Genomic DNA, 20,922 nt, shown 5'->3' with positions numbered 1-20,922 from the left:
TGCGACCAAGGGCTGCAACCCCCTCCCTAGGAGGGAGGAGCTCAGGGGTGTTTTAGGGGATCAAGAATAAGATCTGCTAAGATCCACTAGGAGTGAAGCGGTATGTATGTTTTGAAGGTGATGGTTGCAGTGCGTGCAGTGATGAAGTGAAAAGTGCTTAAAATTGGCTACCAGGAAGAAAAACACCTTTTATTAGAATTCTGCTGGTGTCAAAAAATAAAACTAGTGCATGTGCAGCTGAGAGTGACCCTGAGAGGGGCAATCCTGGGGCGGGTCTTGCAGCTCACAGGATCCCTGCCTTTCTCGGATTTCCACCAGGTCTTACTTAGTGTTATTCCCCATTCACTGCGGCATAGACTCTGGGGCCCTGCGGCGTCCATGGGTTCATCCCTGTGCAGCTCGGTGTCCCTCATTCCTATCCTTTGAGGGAGCTCATATGCGCCAAGTGATCATCTCATTGGAGGTGTCCCTATGCCAGGATTGACAGGGTCCACGGTTCGATCCCCGGCTCCGGCGGCCGCTCAGCTCGGCACCATGTGACTCTGGGCAATAGCTCACTTAATTTCCACGACGGCCCCCAGCGCCTTGAGACCTGTAAGGGTGAGTAGTTCGTGCTTTGCAAGTACGGATTTACATTTACATTGAAAGGGTGTAATGCGCACCAGCGTGCTTTACTGTTAGCCAATGAGGGCCCTGCCTTGGGGCCATCAGTCTGCTGTGGGTCTGTGGTCTACACAAAGCGCGTCGGCCTGGCACTCGTTACCCCCTCGTGGGTGCTGCTGAACGCCTGCCCATGCTGCCACCTTCACTCACCACCCCAGCTGGGGTTTGTCTGACGTCACTCACAGGTTGGTCCAAAACAAGCCTTTTACAAAGTGTAAGGAAGGAAGGGCACACTTATCAACAAAAGTGCTTGAAGAGCACATCTGGAGAAGGACTCCAGATGGGCAGCCTTCTGGAACCAGGTCCAACAAGATGAATGGCAAAGGCAGACCGTCCAGCGCTTAGGTGGGTGGTCAAGGCAAATGGGCTCCCTGTGTCGCCATCAGATCATGGCCTAAGATACACCTTCATGGACACCCTGCTGTCCACAAATACTGCCTTCCTAGCAAGAACCAGCCTCAAAAACTCACTAGGTCCGGGCATGTACTCCCCCGCCCCCAACGCCTCCTACATTGTGCCACTCAAAGAGAAAAAGAACGTTGAGTCAGCAGGTCCAACTAACTGCAGACCGTCTCCAAAAGCCAGCTTTTAGGTGAACTCACTAAAAGATTTGCCTTCGCTCAGATCTCCAACTTAGCAGAAGAAAACAACCTACTTTTTCAGCATCAAACAAGATCGTTCCCAGGCAGAGGCACCGAGTCCATGGCGCTAACCATCCGAGATCAGTGGATGCTCTGACTGCTGAGTCTGCATGCCGCCTTTAACTCGATCCACCACCAGTTACTGCTGCCAAAATGGTGTAAATTGGCTTCCGAGGTAGCATCTAGACCAGATCTTCCACGCTCTATATGGAGTTAACACTCTGCACTTGTTCATTTCAGTTTCTTTCTGCCACAATAAAACCGATTCTACCGGTTCGATCATCTCCTCTCTCTTCAACATCGAGCCTTCTTCTGGCCCTCAAGTCCTTCCGTTTACCCCGCTAAGACACATGGATCCTCCTCAGACCTCAAGTCCTTCCGTTTACCCCGCTACGACACATGGATCCTCCTCAGACCTCAAGTCCTTCCGTTTACCCTGCTAGGACACATGGATCCTCCTCAGACCTCAAGTCCTTCCGTTTACCCCGCTACGACACATGGATCCTCCTCAGACCTCAAGTCCTTCCGTTTACCCCGCTAAGACACATGGATCCTCCTCAGACCTCGAGTCCTTCCGTTTACCCCGCTACGACACATGGATCCTCCTCAGACCTCAAGTCCTTCCGTTTACCCTGCTAGGACACATGGATCCTCCTCAGACCTCAAGTCCTTCCGTTTACCCCGCTATGACACATGGATCCTCCTCAGACCTCAAGTCCTTCCGCTTACCCCGCTAAGACACATGGATCCTCCTCAGACCTCAAGTCCTTCCGTTTACCCCGCTACGACACATGGATCCTCCTCAGACCTCAAGTCCTTCCGTTTACTCTGCTAGGACACATGGATCCTCCTCAGACCTCAAGTCCTTCCGTTTACCCCACTACGACACATGGATCCTCCTCAGACCTCAAGTCCTTCCGTTTACCCTGCTAGGACACATGGATCCTCCTCAGACCTCAAGTCCTTCCGTTTACCCCGCTACGACACATGGATCCTCCTCAGACCTCAAGTCCTTCCGTTTACCCCGCTAGGACACATGGATCCTCCTCAGACCTCAAGTCCTTCCGTTTACCCCGCTACGACACATGGATCCTCCTCAGACCTCAAGTCCTTCCGTTTACCCCGCTACGACACATGGATCCTCCTCAGACCTCAAGTCCTTCCGTTTACCCCGCTAGGACACATGGATCCTCCTCAGACCTCAAGTCCTTCCGTTTACCCCGCTACGACACATGGATCCTCCTCAGACCTCAAGTCCTTCCGTTTACCCCGCTACGACACATGGATCCTCCTAAGTCTCAAAAACCTAAAGTATCTCGACTGTTCGGGTGATCACTTCCTCTGTGCCATCGGCCAATGACTGCTGAGATCCAAACTTGTTGACTGTGAGGCAACTATTTATCTGGAACTATCTGGCCACAGGAGCAAAACTCTCTGCCAGGGATATCAACGGAAGTATAGCGTCTTGGGACTCAACATGGGCTCCGGCCGCTCTCAGGTCCCCCTGAACGAAGTCACAGGAAGACCCTTCACACCATGCAAGCTCTGCGGGGCATCTTGGTAGACCAGATTCACGCTCCGGCTACAAGCCGCCATCAAGCTGACCATTCCTGGACTGGATTACACCTCTCTACCTGGGGGGGCTAGCGCTTCCCACTCCGAAGACTGCATAGGAGCAGACTTGTGGGAGCAGGACTTCTGCACACCCTCGCCCAGGAGAAGGCGCACACATGCGCGGCCAGAGCTTTACTGCGACTTGTGGCCAGCCAATCATCAGCAAGATGCTGCAACGTGTCCACTGGGCAATGCAATTCATGGCAAGGGGCCATTATTCTGACCGGTATCGAGAATAGTCCCAGGCGCACTGCACCACCGAACTACGGAACCAGACCCTTATCAAGGAGCCCGCACCCGTTGTATTATTGCGATATTTCGCACCTGCGAGACAGGCGCTGCTATTTACGAACACCAGGAGTTTACTGGAGCAAGCTCGCACAATGCGTATTACAAGATACAGCGACAAGAAGAATATTTCTCCTCATCGTCCCAATTACCATGATCGCCCTGAAGAAGTTCACTGTTTAATGAACGAAACGCGTTGGCTGGAACTTTGTATTGTCGGATGACATTTAAAATAAAGGATTCATTTTGATACAACAAAAACAAGTGAACATAATTTATTGAAAAAAGCACCTGGGTAGTACCCCACTCCACATGTTGATGAAGCGGCCATTATTCGTTGAAGTAGAGCAGCAAAGGGAGCAGATGTATAGAAAAACAGCAAGAAAGGGAGAAACGAGGGATGAAAAAGAAGCGGCAATAGTGGGTCAGGAGACAGGAAGTGTATGGTGGTGGATGAAGGAGGCGAGGTTGGATAGAAACTAGGCAGGGGCTCCAAAACATATGACTTTTTACAAATGAAGGTCTGAATAAGAAGGTGGTTGCAGATGCTTCGAGGGAGTCCCCCTGTGTTTGCATTCTCTTTAAATCCGTCACGATGGTCTGGATTTCACGTAGGTCTGAGGTCTCACACCAGTACTTGCTATTCCCTTTTCTTTTCCTTTTAATGTTTTTGTTCTCCTATATATTTTTCTTTTTTGCCCCTGAATTTGTGTCCCTGGGTTTTGTGGTTTTCCAAGACACAGACGTCACCTCCTGTAGGGCAAGCTTCCACGGGCAGAAATGCAAGTCCTCTCACAAAGGGATGACAAGGTCTTCTCCTGTCTCGCCTGGGCTGCGGCAGGTCAGTCTGTCCAGGTAGTGGTCAAGCGTTTATAGATTGTCCAGATGCTGCCTGCAACTGGCACCCTCTTGAACACCCCAAAGCGTGACCCGAGCTCCTCCTCCCGGGCACCCCCGGGGCACCCCTTGGTTACCAGTCTGCAAAGGAATTACCTTCAAACCTCTTTGTCTCGCCCACACGGTGTACAACAAAAGTCCCCTCAGTCCAGAGGTTGCTAACACCCTAGATCCCCCAAATATCACTGAGCTCTGCAGACCTGGGACTTCTCTTAGTTCACAAAACTAAGAAAGGAGAAGTGAGGGGGTTGGGGGGGCTGTGTTGCGTTTTTTCTGCCTATTTGGCAGCCAAAACTTCGGAACGCCCTCCCTCTGCCTTTAAGACCGACCAACAAAGAATCGAAGCTCAGGGCATGTCTCAAGCCCACCTCTTCTAAGTGAAATACCCACCGCGCTATCTATGGGATGGACATGGGTGTAGCGCTAGGAGGCCCGGTGGGTAGCCCAGCGCTTTACACATTCACAGCACACTGAGCTAGATGCAAGGGGGCAAGACTCTCCCTCAAAGAGGGGCTAAAGAAGCAAGAATTGGGGGCAGGGAATATAGTTATTGATCTTGTACAGCAGAAACACATCTGCCCGTGTGCCTTCAGTGCAGTGGGGGACAGGGCGGGAGTGTGGCCCTTGGGGGCCCCGTTAGTTCCTCGCGAAGCTGCATCTGTAGAGTGCGCTTAGCTGCAGAATGAGTGGTGAAGAGTGCGCCTTTGAAGTGCCTTCAGCCCATCACCAGCAGGACCTATTCAGTGCAGCCATAGATGGTACCAGAGCCCTCCCCGAGGGGCCCCACTGGTTCCAGGAGGGAGTGGTGGGGTCGGGCCCCGACTCTCACGCGGTAGTAGATCACTCAGTGCTGAAGGGATTGATACTTCATTGTTCCTGGACCTTTCCAGGGGGAGGGGGGGTGTGAGTGCATTAGGAGTTGGGGCGGAGCTTGGGCCCTGGGTCGCCCCCCTTGTGTCCCGCCCTGGAGCCGCGCGCGCCATGGCGCTCCGGCCGACCCCCCTGTTTATAAACACAGCTTTTGTTGGGGGGTTTCTCACTGCGCTCGCCCCGTTCCTGCGCCCGGACCCCCTCTGTGGCATTCAGAGTGTGCTCCTCGTCTGAAAGTGGTTTGTTTTCGCTTCTTTTTTGTGCTTTTCTTTTTCTTTAATGAAAATATGACAACAGCCCCCAGAGCAGGGGGTCCCGCCAAGGCCGGCAACAATGGCCGCCTTAGTAACTGGGGCTGAGAAAGAGGGGCCAGTGTGCCTCCCCGCTGCAGGGGACCCCAAGACCTCAAAGGAGCCCTCGGCCCCAGTCTAGGGACAGAGAACGTGAGGAGGGGAATTAAGCAAAACCCAAGCGAGGTAGCGAGCATTCCAGCACTGCCGCCCCCCGCTCCCTCTGAAGAGACCTTTGTTAATGCACACTCTGGCTTCCGCCTATCCCTCCGAAGAGACCTTTGTTAATGCACACTCTGGCTTCAGCCTAGCCCTCCGAAGAGATCTTTGTTAATGCACACTCTGGCTTCAGCCTAGCCCTCCGAAGAGACCTTTGTTAATGCACACTCTGGCTTCAGCCTGGCCCTCCGAAGAGACCTTTGTTAATGCACACTCTGGCTTCCGCCTATCCCTCCGAAGAGATCTTTGTTAATGCACACTCTGGCTTCAGCCTGGCCCTCCGAAGAGACCTTTGTTAATGCACACTCTGGCTTCCGCCTATCCCTCCGAAGAGATCTTTAATGCACACTCTGGCTTCAACCTATCCCTCCGAAGAGGCCTTTGTTAATGCACACTCTGGCTTCCGCCTAGCCCTCCGAAGAGACTTTTATTAATGCACACTCTGGCTTCAGCCTGGCCCTCCGAAGAGACCTTTGTTAATGCACACTCCGGCTTCAGCCTGGCCCTCCGAAGAGACCTTTGTTAATGCACACTCTGGCTTCAGCCGATCCCTCCGAAGAGACCTTTGTTAATGCACACTCTGGCTTCCGCCTAGCCCTCCGAAGAGACTTTTATTAATGCACACTCTGGCTTCAGCCTGGCCCTCCGAAGAGACCTTTGTTAATGCACACTCCGGCTTCAGCCTGGCCCTCCGAAGAGACCTTTGTTAATGCACACTCTGGCTTCAGCCGATCCCTCCGAAGAGACCTTTGTTAATGCACACTCTGGCTTCCGCCTATCCCTCCGGAGAGACCTTTGTTAATGCACACTCTGGCTTCAGCCTAGCCCTCCGAAGAGACCTTTGTTAATGCACACTCAGGCTTTAGCCTAGCCCTCCGAAGAGACCTTTGTTAATGCACACTCTGGCTTCAGCCTAGCCCTCCGAAGAGACTTTTATTAATGCACACTCTGGCTTCAGCCTGGCCCTCCGAAGAGACCTTTGTTAATGCACACTCTGGCTTCAGCCTAGCCCTCCGAAGAGACCTTTGTTAATGCACACTCTGGCTTCAGCCTATCCCTCCGGAGAGACCTTTGTTAATGCACACTCCGGCTTCAGCCTATCCCTCCGGAGAGACCTTTGTTAATGCACACTCTGGCTTCAGCCGATCCCTCCGAAGAGACCTTTGTTAATGCACACTCTGGCTTCCGCCTATCCCTCCGGAGAGACCTTTGTTAATGCACACTCTGGCTTCAGCCTAGCCCTCCGAAGAGACCTTTGTTAATGCACACTCAGGCTTTAGCCTATCCCTCCGAAGAGACCTTTGTTAATGCACACTCTGGCTTCCGCCTAGCCCTCCGAAGAGACTTTTATTAATGCACACTCTGGCTTCAGCCTGGCCCTCCGAAGAGACCTTTGTTAATGCACACTCCGGCTTCAGCCTGGCCCTCCGAAGAGACCTTTGTTAATGCACACTCTGGCTTCAGCCTATCCCTCCGGAGAGACCTTTGTTAATGCACACTCTGGCTTCCGCCTATCCCTCCGGAGAGACCTTTGTTAATGCACACTCTGGCTTCAGCCTAGCCCTCCGAAGAGACCTTTGTTAATGCACACTCAGGCTTTAGCCTAGCCCTCCGAAGAGACCTTTGTTAATGCACACTCTGGCTTCAGCCTAGCCCTCCGAAGAGACCTTTGTTAATGCACACTCTGGCTTCAGCCTAGCCCTCCGAAGAGATCTTTGTTAATGCACACTCTGGCTTCAGACTGGCCCTCCGAAGAGGCCTTTGTTAACGCACACTCTGGCTTCAGCCTAGCCCTCTGAAGAGACCTTTGTTAATGCACGCTCTGGCTTCAGCCTAGCCCTCCGAAGAGACCTTTGTTAATGCACACTCTGGCTTCAGCCTAGCCCTCCGAAGAGATCTTTGTTAATGCACACTCTGGCTTCAGACTGGCCCTCCGAAGAGGCCTTTGTTAACGCACACTCTGGCTTCAGCCTAGCCCTCTGAAGAGACCTTTGTTAATGCACACTCTGGCTTCAGCCTAGCCCTCCGAAGAGATCTTTGTTAAAGCACACTCTGGCTTCAGCCTAGCCCTCCGAAGAGACCTTTGTTAATGCACACTCTGGCTTCAGCCTAGCCCTCCGAAGAGACCTTTGTTAATGCACACTCTGGCTTCTGCCTAGCCCTCCGAAGAGACCTTTGTTAATGCACACTCTGGCTTCAGCCTAGCCCTCCGAAGAGACCTTTATTAATGCACACTCTGGCTTCCGCCTATCCCTCCGACGAGATCTTTGTTAATGCACACTCTGGCTTCAGCCAAGCCCTCCGAAGAGGCCTTTGTTAATGCACACTCTGGCTTAAGCCTAGCTCTCTGAATAGACCTTTGTTAATGCACACTCTGCCTTCAGCCTAGCCCTCCAAAGAGACCTTTGTTAATGCACACTCTGGCTTCAGCCTAGCCCTCCGAAGAGACCTTTGTTAATGCACACTCTGGCTTCCGCCTATCCCTCTGAAGAGACCTTTGTTAATGCACACTCTGGCTTCAGCCTATCCCTCCGAAGAGACCTTTGTTAATGCACACTCCGGCTTCAGCCTGGCCCTCCGAAGAGACCTTTGTTAATGCACACTCCGGCTTCAGCCTGGCCCTCCGAAGAGACCTTTGTTAATGCACACTCTGGCTTCAGCCGATCCCTCCGAAGAGATCTTTGTTAATGCACACTCTGGCTTCAGCCTAGCCCTCCGAAGAGGCCTTTGTTAATGCACACTCTGGCTTCAGCCTAGCCCTCCGAAGAGGCCTTTGTTAATGCACACTCTGGCTTCAGCCTAGCCCTCCGAAGAGACCTTTGTTAATGCACACTCTGGCTTCAGCCTAGCCCTCAGAAGAGACCTTTGTTAATGCACACTCTGGCTTCCGCCTATCCCTCCGAAGAGATCTTTGTTAATGCATGCTCTGACTTCATCCTTGACCTCCGAAAAGACTTTTATTAATGCACACTCTGACTTCAGCCTGGCCCTCCGAAGAGACCTTTGTTAATGCACACTCTGGCTTCAGCCTAGCCCTCCGAAGACACGTTTGTTAATGCACACTCTTGCTTCAGGCTAGCCCTTTGAAGAGATCTTTGTTAATGCACACTCTTGCTTCAGGCTAGCCCTTTGAAGAGATCTTTGTTAATGCACACTCTGGCTTCAGCCTAGCCCTCCGAAGAGACCTTTGTTAATGCACACTCTGGCTTCAGCCGATCCCTCCGAAGAGACCTTTGTTAATACACACTCTGGCTTCAGCCTAGCCCTCCGAAGAGACCTTTGTTAATGCACGCTCTGGCTTCAGCCTAGCCCTCCGAAGAGACCTTTGTTAATGCACACTCTGGCATCCGCCTATCCCTCCGAAGAGACCTTTGTTAAGGCACACTCTGGCTTCAGCCTAGCCCTCCGAAGAGGCCTTTGTTAATGCACACTCTGGCTTCAGCCTAGCCCTCCGAAGAGGCCTTTGTTAATGCACAATCTAGCTTCAGCCTAGCCCTCCGAAGAGGTCTTTGTTAATGCACACTCTGGCTTCAGCCTAGCCCTCCGAAGAGACCTTTGTTAATGCACACTCTGGCTTCAGCCTAGCCCTCCGAAGAGACCTTTGTTAATGCACACTCTGGCTTCAGCCTAGCCCTCCGAAGAGATCTTTGTTAATGCACACTCTGGCTTCAGCCTAGCCCTCCGAAGAGGCCTTTGTTAATGCACACTCTGGCTTCAGCCTAGCCCTCCGAAGAGACATTTGTTAATGCACACTCTGGCTTCAGCCTAGCCCTCAGAAGAGACCTTTGTTAATGGACACTCTGGCTTCAGCCTAGCCCTCAGAAGAGACCTTTGTTAATGGACACTCTGGCTTCAGCCTAGCCCTCCGAAGAGACCTTTGTTAATGCACTCTCTGGCTTCAGCCCAGCCCTCCGAAGAGGCCTTTGTTAATGCTCACTCTGGCTTCCGCCTATCCCTCCGAAGAGACCTTTGTTAATGCACACTCTGGCTTCAGCCTAGCCCTCAGAAGAGACCTTTGTTAATGGACACTCTGGCTTCAGCCTAGCCCTCCGAAGAGACCTTTGTTAATGCACTCTCTGGCTTCAGCCCAGCCCTCCGAAGAGGCCTTTGTTAATGCTCACTCTGGCTTCCGCCTATCCCTCCGAAGAGACCTTTGATAATGCACTCTCTGGCTTCAGCCCAGCCCTCCGAAGAGACCTTTGTTAATGCACTCTCTGGCTTCAGCCTAGCCCTCCGAAGAGACCTTTGTTAATGCACACTCCGGCTTCAGCCTGGCCCTCCGAAGAGACCTTTGTTAATGCACACTCTGGCTTCAGCCGATCCCTCCGAAGAGATCTTTGTTAATGCACACTCTGGCTTCAGCCTAGCCCTCCGAAGAGGCCTTTGTTAATGCACACTCTGGCTTCAGCCTAGCCCTCCGAAGAGGCCTTTGTTAATGCACACTCTGGCTTCAGCCTAGCCCTCCGAAGAGACCTTTGTTAATGCACACTCTGGCTTCAGCCTAGCCCTCAGAAGAGACCTTTGTTAATGCACACTCTGGCTTCCGCCTATCCCTCCGAAGAGATCTTTGTTAATGCATGCTCTGACTTCATCCTTGACCTCCGAAAAGACTTTTATTAATGCACACTCTGACTTCAGCCTGGCCCTCCGAAGAGACCTTTGTTAATGCACACTCTGGCTTCAGCCTAGCCCTCCGAAGACACCTTTGTTAATGCACACTCTTGCTTCAGGCTAGCCCTTTGAAGAGATCTTTGTTAATGCACACTCTTGCTTCAGGCTAGCCCTTTGAAGAGATCTTTGTTAATGCACACTCTGGCTTCAGCCTAGCCCTCCGAAGAGACCTTTGTTAATGCACACTCTGGCTTCAGCCGATCCCTCCGAAGAGACCTTTGTTAATGCACACTCTGGCTTCAGCCTAGCCCTCCGAAGAGACCTTTGTTAATGCACGCTCTGGCTTCAGCCTAGCCCTCCGAAGAGACCTTTGTTAATGCACACTCTGGCATCCGCCTATCCCTCCGAAGAGACCTTTGTTAAGGCACACTCTGGCTTCAGCCTAGCCCTCCGAAGAGGCCTTTGTTAATGCACACTCTGGCTTCAGCCTAGCCCTCCGAAGAGGCCTTTGTTAATGCACAATCTAGCTTCAGCCTAGCCCTCCGAAGAGGTCTTTGTTAATGCACACTCTGGCTTCAGCCTAGCCCTCCGAAGAGACCTTTGTTAATGCACACTCTGGCTTCAGCCTAGCCCTCCGAAGAGACCTTTGTTAATGCACACTCTGGCTTCAGCCTAGCCCTCCGAAGAGATCTTTGTTAATGCACACTCTGGCTTCAGCCTAGCCCTCCGAAGAGGCCTTTGTTAATGCACACTCTGGCTTCAGCCTAGCCCTCCGAAGAGACCTTTGTTAATGCACACTCTGGCTTCAGCCTAGCCCTCAGAAGAGACCTTTGTTAATGGACACTCTGGCTTCAGCCTAGCCCTCAGAAGAGACCTTTGTTAATGGACACTCTGGCTTCAGCCTAGCCCTCTGAAGAGACCTTTGTTAATGCACTCTCTGGCTTCAGCCCAGCCCTCCGAAGAGGCCTTTGTTAATGCTCACTCTGGCTTCCGCCTATCCCTCCGAAGAGACCTTTGTTAATGCACACTCTGGCTTCAGCCTAGCCCTCCGAAGAGGCCTTTGTTAATGCTCACTCTGGCTTCCGCCTATCCCTCCGAAGAGACCTTTGTTAATGCACACTCTGGCTTCAGCCTAGCCCTCTGAAGAGACCTTTGTTAATGCTCACTCTGGCTTCCGCCTATCCCTCCGAAGAGACCTTTGATAATGCACTCTCTGGCTTCAGCCCAGCCCTCCGAAGAGACCTTTGTTAATGCACTCTCTGGCTTCAGCCTGGCCCTCCGAAGAGACCTTTGTTAATGCTCACTCTGGCTTCCGCCTATCCCTCCGAAGAGACCTTTGTTAATGCTCACTCTGGCTTCCGCCTATCCCTCCGAAGAGACCTTTGTTAATGCACACTCTGGCTTCAGCCTAGCCCTCCGAAGAGACCTTTGTTAATGCACACTCTGGCTTCAGCCTAGCCCTCCGAAGAGATCTTTGTTAATGCACACTCTGGCTTCAGCCTATCCCTCCGGAGAGACCTTTGTTAATGCACACTCTGGCTTCAGCCTAGCCCTCCGAAGAGACCTTTGTTAATGCACACTCAGGCTTTAGCCTAGCCCTCCGAAGAGATCTTTGTTAATGCACACTCTGGCTTCAGCCTATCCCTCCGGAGAGACCTTTGTTAATGCACACTCTGGCTTCAGCCTAGCCCTCCGAAGAGACCTTTGTTAATGCACACTCAGGCTTTAGCCTAGCCCTCCGAAGAGATCTTTGTTAATGCACACTCTGAGGCTGGACTGTGGTGTCCCCCATTGTCCTCGAGACCCCCTGCCGGCCCACGTGCACCAAACCTTGTTATTATCCGCAGCTCTCGCGAGACGTGGCCACGAGGCCAGGCTGTGGTTATAGCCAGCTGTGCCTTACAGGAAGCGCTTTATGGACTGCCAGAGGTGCAGGGGGGACGGCAGATGTTTTTAATAGGTGGCCAGAAGTGCAAAGGTCTTGTCGGCTGAGTCCGCCTTCTTCTTTGTAGTTTCTTTATTTCCAGGAATCGGTCCTTGCTTTTGAAGCGGTCAAAGCAAAATAGCAGAAAAAGTGGCCTGATGAAGCTTCCTGTGTCCCAAGATGTGTCGCCACCCTCCCTTCCTCCTCCCCCCCCCCCCCTCCTCCCCCATCTGAAGTTGAACATCCTCCCTGTTGTCCGGTCTGAAGCCCATCAAACCTCAGAAGTGCACATTAGACTGACAATCACGCACACCACAAATGTGCCTCAATGTATCCGACGGTGACATGGCCCGGTTTCATAGCAGGCCTGGGTGAAGAGAAGGGCAACTCAGGGGGTTTGTGTTCCACCGCCTGAGAATCTGCTAAAAATGTCCGAGCATTGCCTCTGACCAAAGTGAAAGGGGATTCGCACCAGTGGTACATCATGGTGCCTGAAGGGACTGGTCTCAAAGCTAAAGTGCATTTACCCCGGACGCCAGGACTCCGGGGCTGTGCGCAGCGGGCGTCAGGGACGGTTCAGACCAGGGGCCCGATACACACAATGCTGGACAAGATACTCAACGTCAAGGGCAGCCAGGACCCTGTCCACCAAGAAATGTACCTGCCTGCCCGACAGAGAGTCCGATGGACTGCCAGGTCTACGCCAAACAATAAAATATACTTCATTTACATCACCCTTCTTCCGGTGGCCTGAGGGAGCGAGGGCCATTGGAGGCGGAGCAGCCAAATGTCCGCTCTGTTTAGACGGGGCGGTCGAATGGACTTTTCTTTCGTTTTACTGTCAATTAGCGACTGGAAAATCCTGGCTATGAGGGACAGTTCGTGAAAATGAAAAAATGACCCCCTGTTAGAAACTGGACTCCTTTGCAGATGTCCCCCCCGCTTCCCCCTCCAACACGCACCTTTGTTGCCCTGAGTTGGACAAGTAGGTGCTGGTTTTGACTCTCATAGTGACCTGGAACCTGCTAACCAGTCTCCTAGAAGTCATGTTAACTGGTACACCCAATTAGCATACTTTTCCCCTTTATAATTCCCTAGTAGATGGTGCCAAGGGCACCCAGGGCAAGGGTGACAAAGAGGTCACCAGGGCTGCAGCATTTTATTGTGACCCAAGTAAAAGAGTGTCTGCAGCAGGCCCGGCTCCAGGAATTTTTATTTGGGTGGGCCAAGGGTGCATTTGGGTGGGCCACTGCGGGCTCGATTTGTCGCATATATGTCTAGGCAGGCCTGCTTCAGGGCCCTCTTTTATCTATTCTTAGTGCTGCAAGGCCCAGTAAAACGCACTCTTTTCCAAATCTCTTTCCAAATATTATCACGCTCAAAAAGTGTTTTTTCCATGTAATGCTCCTTTTGATGGGTAGAGGTTTCTGAGGTGGGAGTATCAGGCAAGTGACACTTCACGGGCTCCCTCTGTGGGAGCCTTCAGGGAGAATCCCTCTTCATTACTACCTCCACCTGACCACGGAATCTGCAACGCACTCCCATAAAGGCTTGATTATCCACTACTCCTCCCCAGTGCACCTCATCTCACAGATGACCTTGGGCCCCCGCCCCATATCAGGCACCATCGGGCTCCACTTTCATTTTTCCCAGTAAAAACATTAGTAAAATCACCTTCAAACTTAAAACATTGAATATAGTAGTAAATATAATTAGCATGCACTTTAAAGTATGTTCCACAGTAGCCCTTATAACCCAACAGCGAATTAAATAAACAAAAACAGAAAGGCCGGCTTCAGCGCTGCTGCGAAAGTCTTTTTTGGCGCCGCACCAATAACCTCTTTCTCCGTAAATACCTTTAGTCCTACCTTCCAATAGTGCCCCTCATCTCTCAATGCCCCCTCTAGTGACCTCCGCCTCGGATTCCCTCACAGCCACACGCCACAAGTGCCCCTCATCTCTCCCTAACTACCCCCTCCACCCCATGACCTCTTCTTCGGATTCCCTCACTGCCACCCTCCAACAGTGCCCCTTATCTTTACGTAGCCCCTCTCTCATATGCATTTCATTTGTTGTATAGCACTACTCATATCAGTGTAGTGTGTCAGTAATTTACACAACGCACACATTATACAGAGACAATGAATCAAACAAGTATGTAAATCAGTCTATAGGGAATGTCATATAAGCCAATGAGGATTACAAGGTGAATGAATCACATGTCATCCATACTGGTGGGCAGGATATTTTAAGAGGGTTTGGTCTGGGGAAACACAACCTTAGGATTTAAAGAGTATTCCATGGGGGTCAGCTTTACTGATAAAAATGTATATCTGCCCAAACATACTCATTTTAGCAACATTAGAATAATGAAAGACTGGGGAAGTTCTAACTATATTACAAAACAAAACAAGCAAAGTTCAAACTATACCATTCATGTTTGTATGCAGCTCTTTGATGACAGTTCATTGGTTACTGTCCTATGTAAGGATTGTAACTTCTGAACTGCAAGTAACACAAGGATCTCTGTAACGAAGGCAGTAACCCACTAAGCTATCCAGGGCTTTAAGTGGGCCGGGTCTCACTGGGTCTGAGCACAGGTAGTTTTTTTAAGGGGGCCTCGAAACGGGTTTCTATCGGGCTCTGTTATGTGCGCTGGTCACAGGTAGTCCGTTTTTTTCCGAACTGCAGTGACAGCAGTCTGCTGTCACTGCAGTCCGGAAAAAAGTGCCAGGGCACAAAACAGAGCCCGATAGAGTCCCGCTTCGAGACAGCAGGCACATTGGTGTATGCTGCTCACACTACTCACAAGTAGAAAGTTATGGCATAACGTCATGCCAGGTGAGCATTGTAGGGAGAAGGGAAAGGGAAATCCTTTAAAGAGAGCCATTTTCTTTCTGGATTTCCCTTCTCTTTTTGAAACTCAGGAGCAGCAACATTGTTGTGATGCCACCAGTGCTTTAAGTGGAAGCTTTTGCAATATTATATACAAGCCATTGTTGCTGTTATTTATTTTATGCAACTAACAACCATTGACAAAGCCAATAGTCCTGGCTTGTAGGTATGATGTTACTTGTTGTAGCATATACCTGGATACAATAACAGAAACAGCAAAATACAAGTCGGGCCGCACACTGCTAAACACAGATTTTTAATGTACTGTTTTGAAGCCACGTCCTCAATTACATTGGCCACGCCCCTTTGAGAGACCCCCCAGTTTTATCATCCCACTTAAAGCCCTGAATTTATCCACATAAAATACAGTTCATCAGCATTTAAAAACTACTAGCAGACAAATGATTGCTCTCCGGCAGGATCATTAATCACCAGCATTATCTGGGCATTTTGTATTATTATTGTTGTCCTGCATCAGCCATGATAATGATAAAAACTGTTTAAATGAAGCACACGCGAAGTATGTGTCCAGCTGGGCCTGTGCAGATTTTAAAAAGAAAAAAAATGTAGTAACGTATTCTCTTACCTACTCCATTAGTCAAACTTTGTGTCACAGCCTTATGTGATAACCACGGCAGGGGTCAGGAAAGGTGAATAGAAATAAACAAATTTTACAGAGATCTTTGAATACTGGGCTGATGATCCGTAGCTAACATCTGCTTCAAAACATGGACCCTAAAGACTGCGGTTGTGCCACCGGTGGCTCTAGTTCATGTACTGGGTCGTGCAAGTGTGAGAACTGCAAATGAACATCCTCGAAATAAACCTGATGTTCCTGTTGCCCTCCCGGATGCGATAAATGTGGCCAGGGGTGTGTGTGCAAAGGAGGATCGACGGAGAAATGCAGCTGTTGCACATAATTTGCAGATTGGCTTATTCAGTGCCCATGGAGTTGCTCAACACACAATGAATTGCACTTTTTGATTTATTTTTCTTTCTTGTGCAAATGAGCAATCTTAAATGTACATGTTATATATTTGTATATAAAAGTTCTGCTAATAAAGTAACCTAAAAAACGGAAATAAATAAATAAACAAACTTCTTTTCTCCTGCGCTACATAGAAAAAGAAATATCAATGCAGCATGACAAAGGTTACCGTTGTGAAAGAAAGGATTTGTCGCCTTTCACCATGCAGAGATAAAGGGGTGAAAAAATAAGCAAAGCCTCGTTAACATGTAAATGGTCTTGTAAAGACCTGTGAAGTACTTGGGGGCGGCTCTGATAATCTGTAAAACTGTCTGTGCGTGCGCCCGGAGAAGCTGTCTCGGCCCGGGCTGACACACAAGAAGGGGGAGGGTTGAAGCACTTTGATCCCAAAAGCGTTGCCCGCCTGTCTTCAAGCCCTCACTGTGAGGGCCAAGGATCCTGTTTGGGTGGGCCAGGCTCATGTTTGGGTGGGCCTGGCCCACCCGGCCCACCCGCTAGAACCGGGCCTGGTCTGCAGGTCCGTCATTGCAGCCCTGCACGAGCAGCATGTCTGCTCGAGAGGGACCCTGCACTCTCCAGGCGCTGCGGAGCCACACCACTGCCTTAGTGTAAGTAAGTCACTCTAAAGGTTGTCCTCCTGCGTCCAGGAGGTAGAGTGCATCCTATCAAAGGCCGTGAGACCCTTTCGGGCGAGTAGTCGGGCTTTACAAGCCACCTGCTTTATTGATTGAAAGGTGTGGCTATATATGTTTGTACATGTATATCCCTGCAGTGACCCTGTAAAGCAAGGTTTGACTGCAAGTGGCCAGCGCTCCATAGCGTGCCATGGGCGGGCTACAGAGAAACCTTGAGATAGCCCGCTCCATTATAGAATGACTGCATTGTGTCATGTTTGGTGTCAAACTCTGTGCTTTTTCACCCCTACAGGATTCTTCAGTCGAGGGTGATCTGGCATGCACAGGGGTGCCACCCTGAGTGGGTGCCCCACTAGGTTACAGTGACCCAGTGCCTCGGTGGACTTACCTCCGCCATTTGCCGCCAAGACAAGAGTCTGCCCTCCTGGTGGAAAGTACTGGCACCACCTCAGGACAGCGACAAAGGCCTGGGCAGGAAGAAGGCCACCCCTCCTCTCTCCCAGGGTGGTTAGCGTTCACAGCAGTCAAGGCAGTGAGCCGCAAAGGCTTTCACCGCCCTTGATGTGTACATTTGTGCCCCCCACTTGAGGACAAAGGCCTTTCCGCTCTGTCCAGCCCGGCAGGTGGGAACATTAGTTATTCAGGAGACGTACACCTCCAAAGCCCTCGCCACATGTTTAGCGACCACTAGCGGGGCTGTACAGCAAAGGAAGCGTTCTGCCATGTTTGAGGACCTTAAATTAGAGGACTCTGGGTAGAAAGGTGACCTACACCTACAAAATATTGCCACCTCAGGGGGCGGGTTAACCACAGAGGCCAGTAGCCTATTGGCCGGGCTAGGATTCAAGGGCCTCCCCTGACACCGGAACCTCAGTTCTTTGAATCCGAGAAGAGGCTCAAAGAAGATGCAGTCTCACTGAAAACAGGACCTTGGACTTCACCGTAGTGCGAAGAAAGGGCACTTAAGAACCCTTAAGAGACCGTATCCAGGAACCATGTGTTCGACGCGTGTCCATAGCAAAAGCTTGTTGCTCCCAGCTAGAGGGACTCCGGGAGATGCCTGAAACCGAAGCAGACTCCCCTCCCTCCAAGCTGCAGGAAAATTGACTGATCAGAAAAGAGTGAACCCGAAGAGAAGTGGTGTCCTGCAAGTCCAGAGCTGTAGCCGAGCTTTCACCAAGTTTCAGGCCGCTACCCCACTCCTGTTGCCCTGCAGCCACTGAATTAACCACTAACTACATTTATCGGAGCCAAGCCTTGGTGATCGCCAGTCGGGTGATCGACTCCTTGAACGACATCTCTAGTCCGAGAGCACCGCACAACGACATTGACCGATGCAGGCTTCGACCCCGCTGCTGTGTTCCTGCATCCAAAAGTTGGTGTCATTGACTGTGGCTAACCATCTTTGGTTCGACCAGCCCCGGGGCTTGACAGCTGCCAGCTCCCTCTGCCCCGGTAGCCACTGAGCAAGGTGGAAACAATCCAGATGTTGAACCACAGTCCTAGGACTCCAAAGGCCACTACTCTCCTTGAGTAGAGAGGAACTCCTTCTCCAAGTGTGGAGTTGTCAAGTTCTACAAGTTTGAGAGGTCCTGCGGATCCCGCCCAGTACCAAGGATAGCCAAGTCACCTCTGCACCCGGACACCCTCGGCAAGGCAATGAAGGAACAACTCTTGGAACTTGGTCTAGGGACCGACGTGACCGTATCCACGAGAGGGTTCGTTTGAACTCACCCTGAAAGTGACAGAGTGTCACCTGTGTTGTTCCCTGTTGACTTCATTGGGACCAGTTTGACACTTTTATTGCATTTATTTTTGAACTCTTTATAATCCACAACTCTGGTTGCATGTAAGATACAAAGTTCGTTTTGGTGCCTATATTTGTATAAAAATACACTCAATTTTTGTGAATTGGTGTCAAGGTTTCTTTTGAGTCATGTAGCTTACTTTTTGTCAACACTGGTACCACTGTACTGTGAAAATCTTAACACATGTACCCCTGAATGCTCTGTGCCGCACTGCCAGGACCGAGCTATGGCTTCTGAGGGTGAATCTCAGGTCCATCTCTGTGTATTGTTTTAGCATTATATTACATAAGGCCAAACCGCCAAATCCCATAATACTTCCACTTTGCAACACCTCTGCTCAATGGGACAAAACTCTCTTTGAGTCAAGCCATTTGCTTGTTTCTTTTGCCAACAACAAAATCCCGCTTTGGAGTTGGTTTTGGACAAAGATAAAATTGTAAAAGTTTGGTGTAAGCGTTTGTCACCAATGACAGACCCACAAACGTTTAAATGGCTTTGTATATATGGGCGGCCCTCCTGGTGCCCACATGCAAGGCCATGGTGACCGTAATCAGGCGGGATTTATTCCCAAAAGTGGCTGCAGGGATGACGCTGAGCGCCTCTATCATTTTATTGACAAATCCCATTGATGACGCATACCTGTGATACTTCTTTAGGATTGGCTAAAGCTGCGGGAGGTGCTGGCCAAGTTTCCAACCATGAGTGTGGAGCAGCGGCAGTCTAGAATGCCACATCTCCAACAACACAAGTCCACACTAAGATGAGCTGCGTTCAACTTTGCTGGAGACCAGTGCCAGTGGTGAAGGATCTTACAAAACCTAAACTTAAGTCGCACTTCCCATAAACCCCTAATATAATCCACCAGTAGATAATCCCAGTCATCATCCAGGAATTGGGTTAGGACAAGATTCCCACCAATCTCTAAGTGTTGCGGATGTGGGGGCAGAAAAACAGTGATCCGACGGCATGACGTACTATCCTGAGATAGTCCTCACAACATTTTTCCAGGCGTAGATGTACTGAGTACTGGGTGACTCCGCCACTATTGCAGTCGGATGAGCTATGAGACGAGACTCTGAGTCTCGTATAGCGGGAATCATTTAGGACAAGGCTTGCTGACAAAGCGGATAGGCCAAAAGTCTACCTTCCTTCTCACCCCTTCATAGTGTTTCTGTTGCATATGGAGGAGGCATTTCTCCGCCTCTGTAGTATAGTTTGTATTCAATTGATATTTAGCCTATAGAAGCTCCCAGTGAAGGGATGAGTTTGGAGATGAATTATAATCCGTAGTCAGGGGTATGACCCATGCTTCCAGTCCATGCCTAGAGCCTGTAAGCCTCCCTTTGATGATCGCAGACTCATCTCAGCATGCCATGAAGAACAGCCATGGTTATTGGATGCAGCAGGTTACAACACATCTTACTCTTTAATGAAATACAAAAAGAGGTATAAATTGCATCACCCAAAGATGACTGAAAACTGTGGAGGAAAAGACAACATATGGCTTTTTAACTTCATGGAAAATGTGTAGAACACATAAAAACGAAACTCGAACAGAAACTTAAACTTATAAACAGGGGAAGAAAAAATCCACAAAATTATTTTATCAATACTAAGAAAAGGGAATTTCATATAATAATAGTGAAATTAAAGCACTGCATTCCATAAGACACCCTAAAAGGTCTCAATTGATGGGACGTATTATGACAAAACTCTCCTGTAGTAATTTCTTTTGCACTCTTGGGTTGTTCTGATCCCTTATCAAAGAATCTGTTAAATCTCCCAATTCACAAGACTCTACAGAGAAGCGACTTAATTCAAAATAACAAGTTAGAACAACAAATCAACACAACAAGGCAACATAAGAAACTGAAATAAGAATCCGTGCAGGCTTTAATCTTCATTTCCTGATCTTCTGTACTTTCATAAAAGGATTAGGTGGCTGCCCCTGTTATTCTGTAGAAATGTTTTAAACTGCATAACTTCTTATACTGAGTGAGGCAACAAAGTCTGCACCTTACCCCAAAAATGTTCCTTTCTTTAATGTAGTTGGCGCGCGAGGAGATATCACTATTTATTTTTGCAAAGATCTTTATTCAGTTAAAAAAAAAAACTAAAGAAACCTACAATTTACTGTAAAATTATGAATTTCCATATGTTAAAATCTCCATGATAAGTCATCATAAATGACAGTACTGTATAAAAACAAGTCGCCATTAAACCGTGTGCAAATGTCCAAAAGCAGCCTATGAGGGTTGCAAAGATATCTCCATAATAGATATACAGATTTTCCCCAGCAGCTAACGCTAGCAGCATAAACTGTCTCATATCGTAACATAACTCCTAATGTGCGCATAATGCAACTCTCAGTATGTCCTACCATTACAGTCCAATCACTATTTAATCTAGACACTAGCTACGCATCGCACAAGCGGCTCAGTTTGAGGAACAATTACTTATTGAATCAAGCCCGCCACTCGCCTCTCAAATGAGGCTTCACTTGCGCCTTAAATGCGTCTCCGTAGTTTCGTTCGGACGTCCCAGAATGCATCAGTCCAGTCCAACACGCGCTTTGGTGT

At 49.8% G+C, this 20,922-nt stretch overlaps 1 protein-coding gene and 1 pseudogene across 13 annotated transcripts in view; both read left to right on the top strand.

Annotated features, from left to right (window-relative positions):
• Positions 1-20,922, top strand: part of DGKZ (diacylglycerol kinase zeta) — a 502,570-nt gene that overhangs the window by 325,174 nt on the left and 156,474 nt on the right. The window lies entirely within an intron of this gene.
• Positions 15,641-15,832, top strand: LOC147664129 (metallothionein pseudogene; annotated as a pseudogene).

This window comes from Lissotriton vulgaris, unplaced genomic scaffold, assembly GCF_964263255.1.
Source record: "Lissotriton vulgaris unplaced genomic scaffold, aLisVul1.2 SCAFFOLD_741, whole genome shotgun sequence".
Lineage (NCBI taxonomy): Eukaryota > Metazoa > Chordata > Amphibia > Caudata > Salamandridae > Lissotriton > Lissotriton vulgaris.
This window is presented reverse-complemented; position numbering and strand designations above follow the sequence as displayed.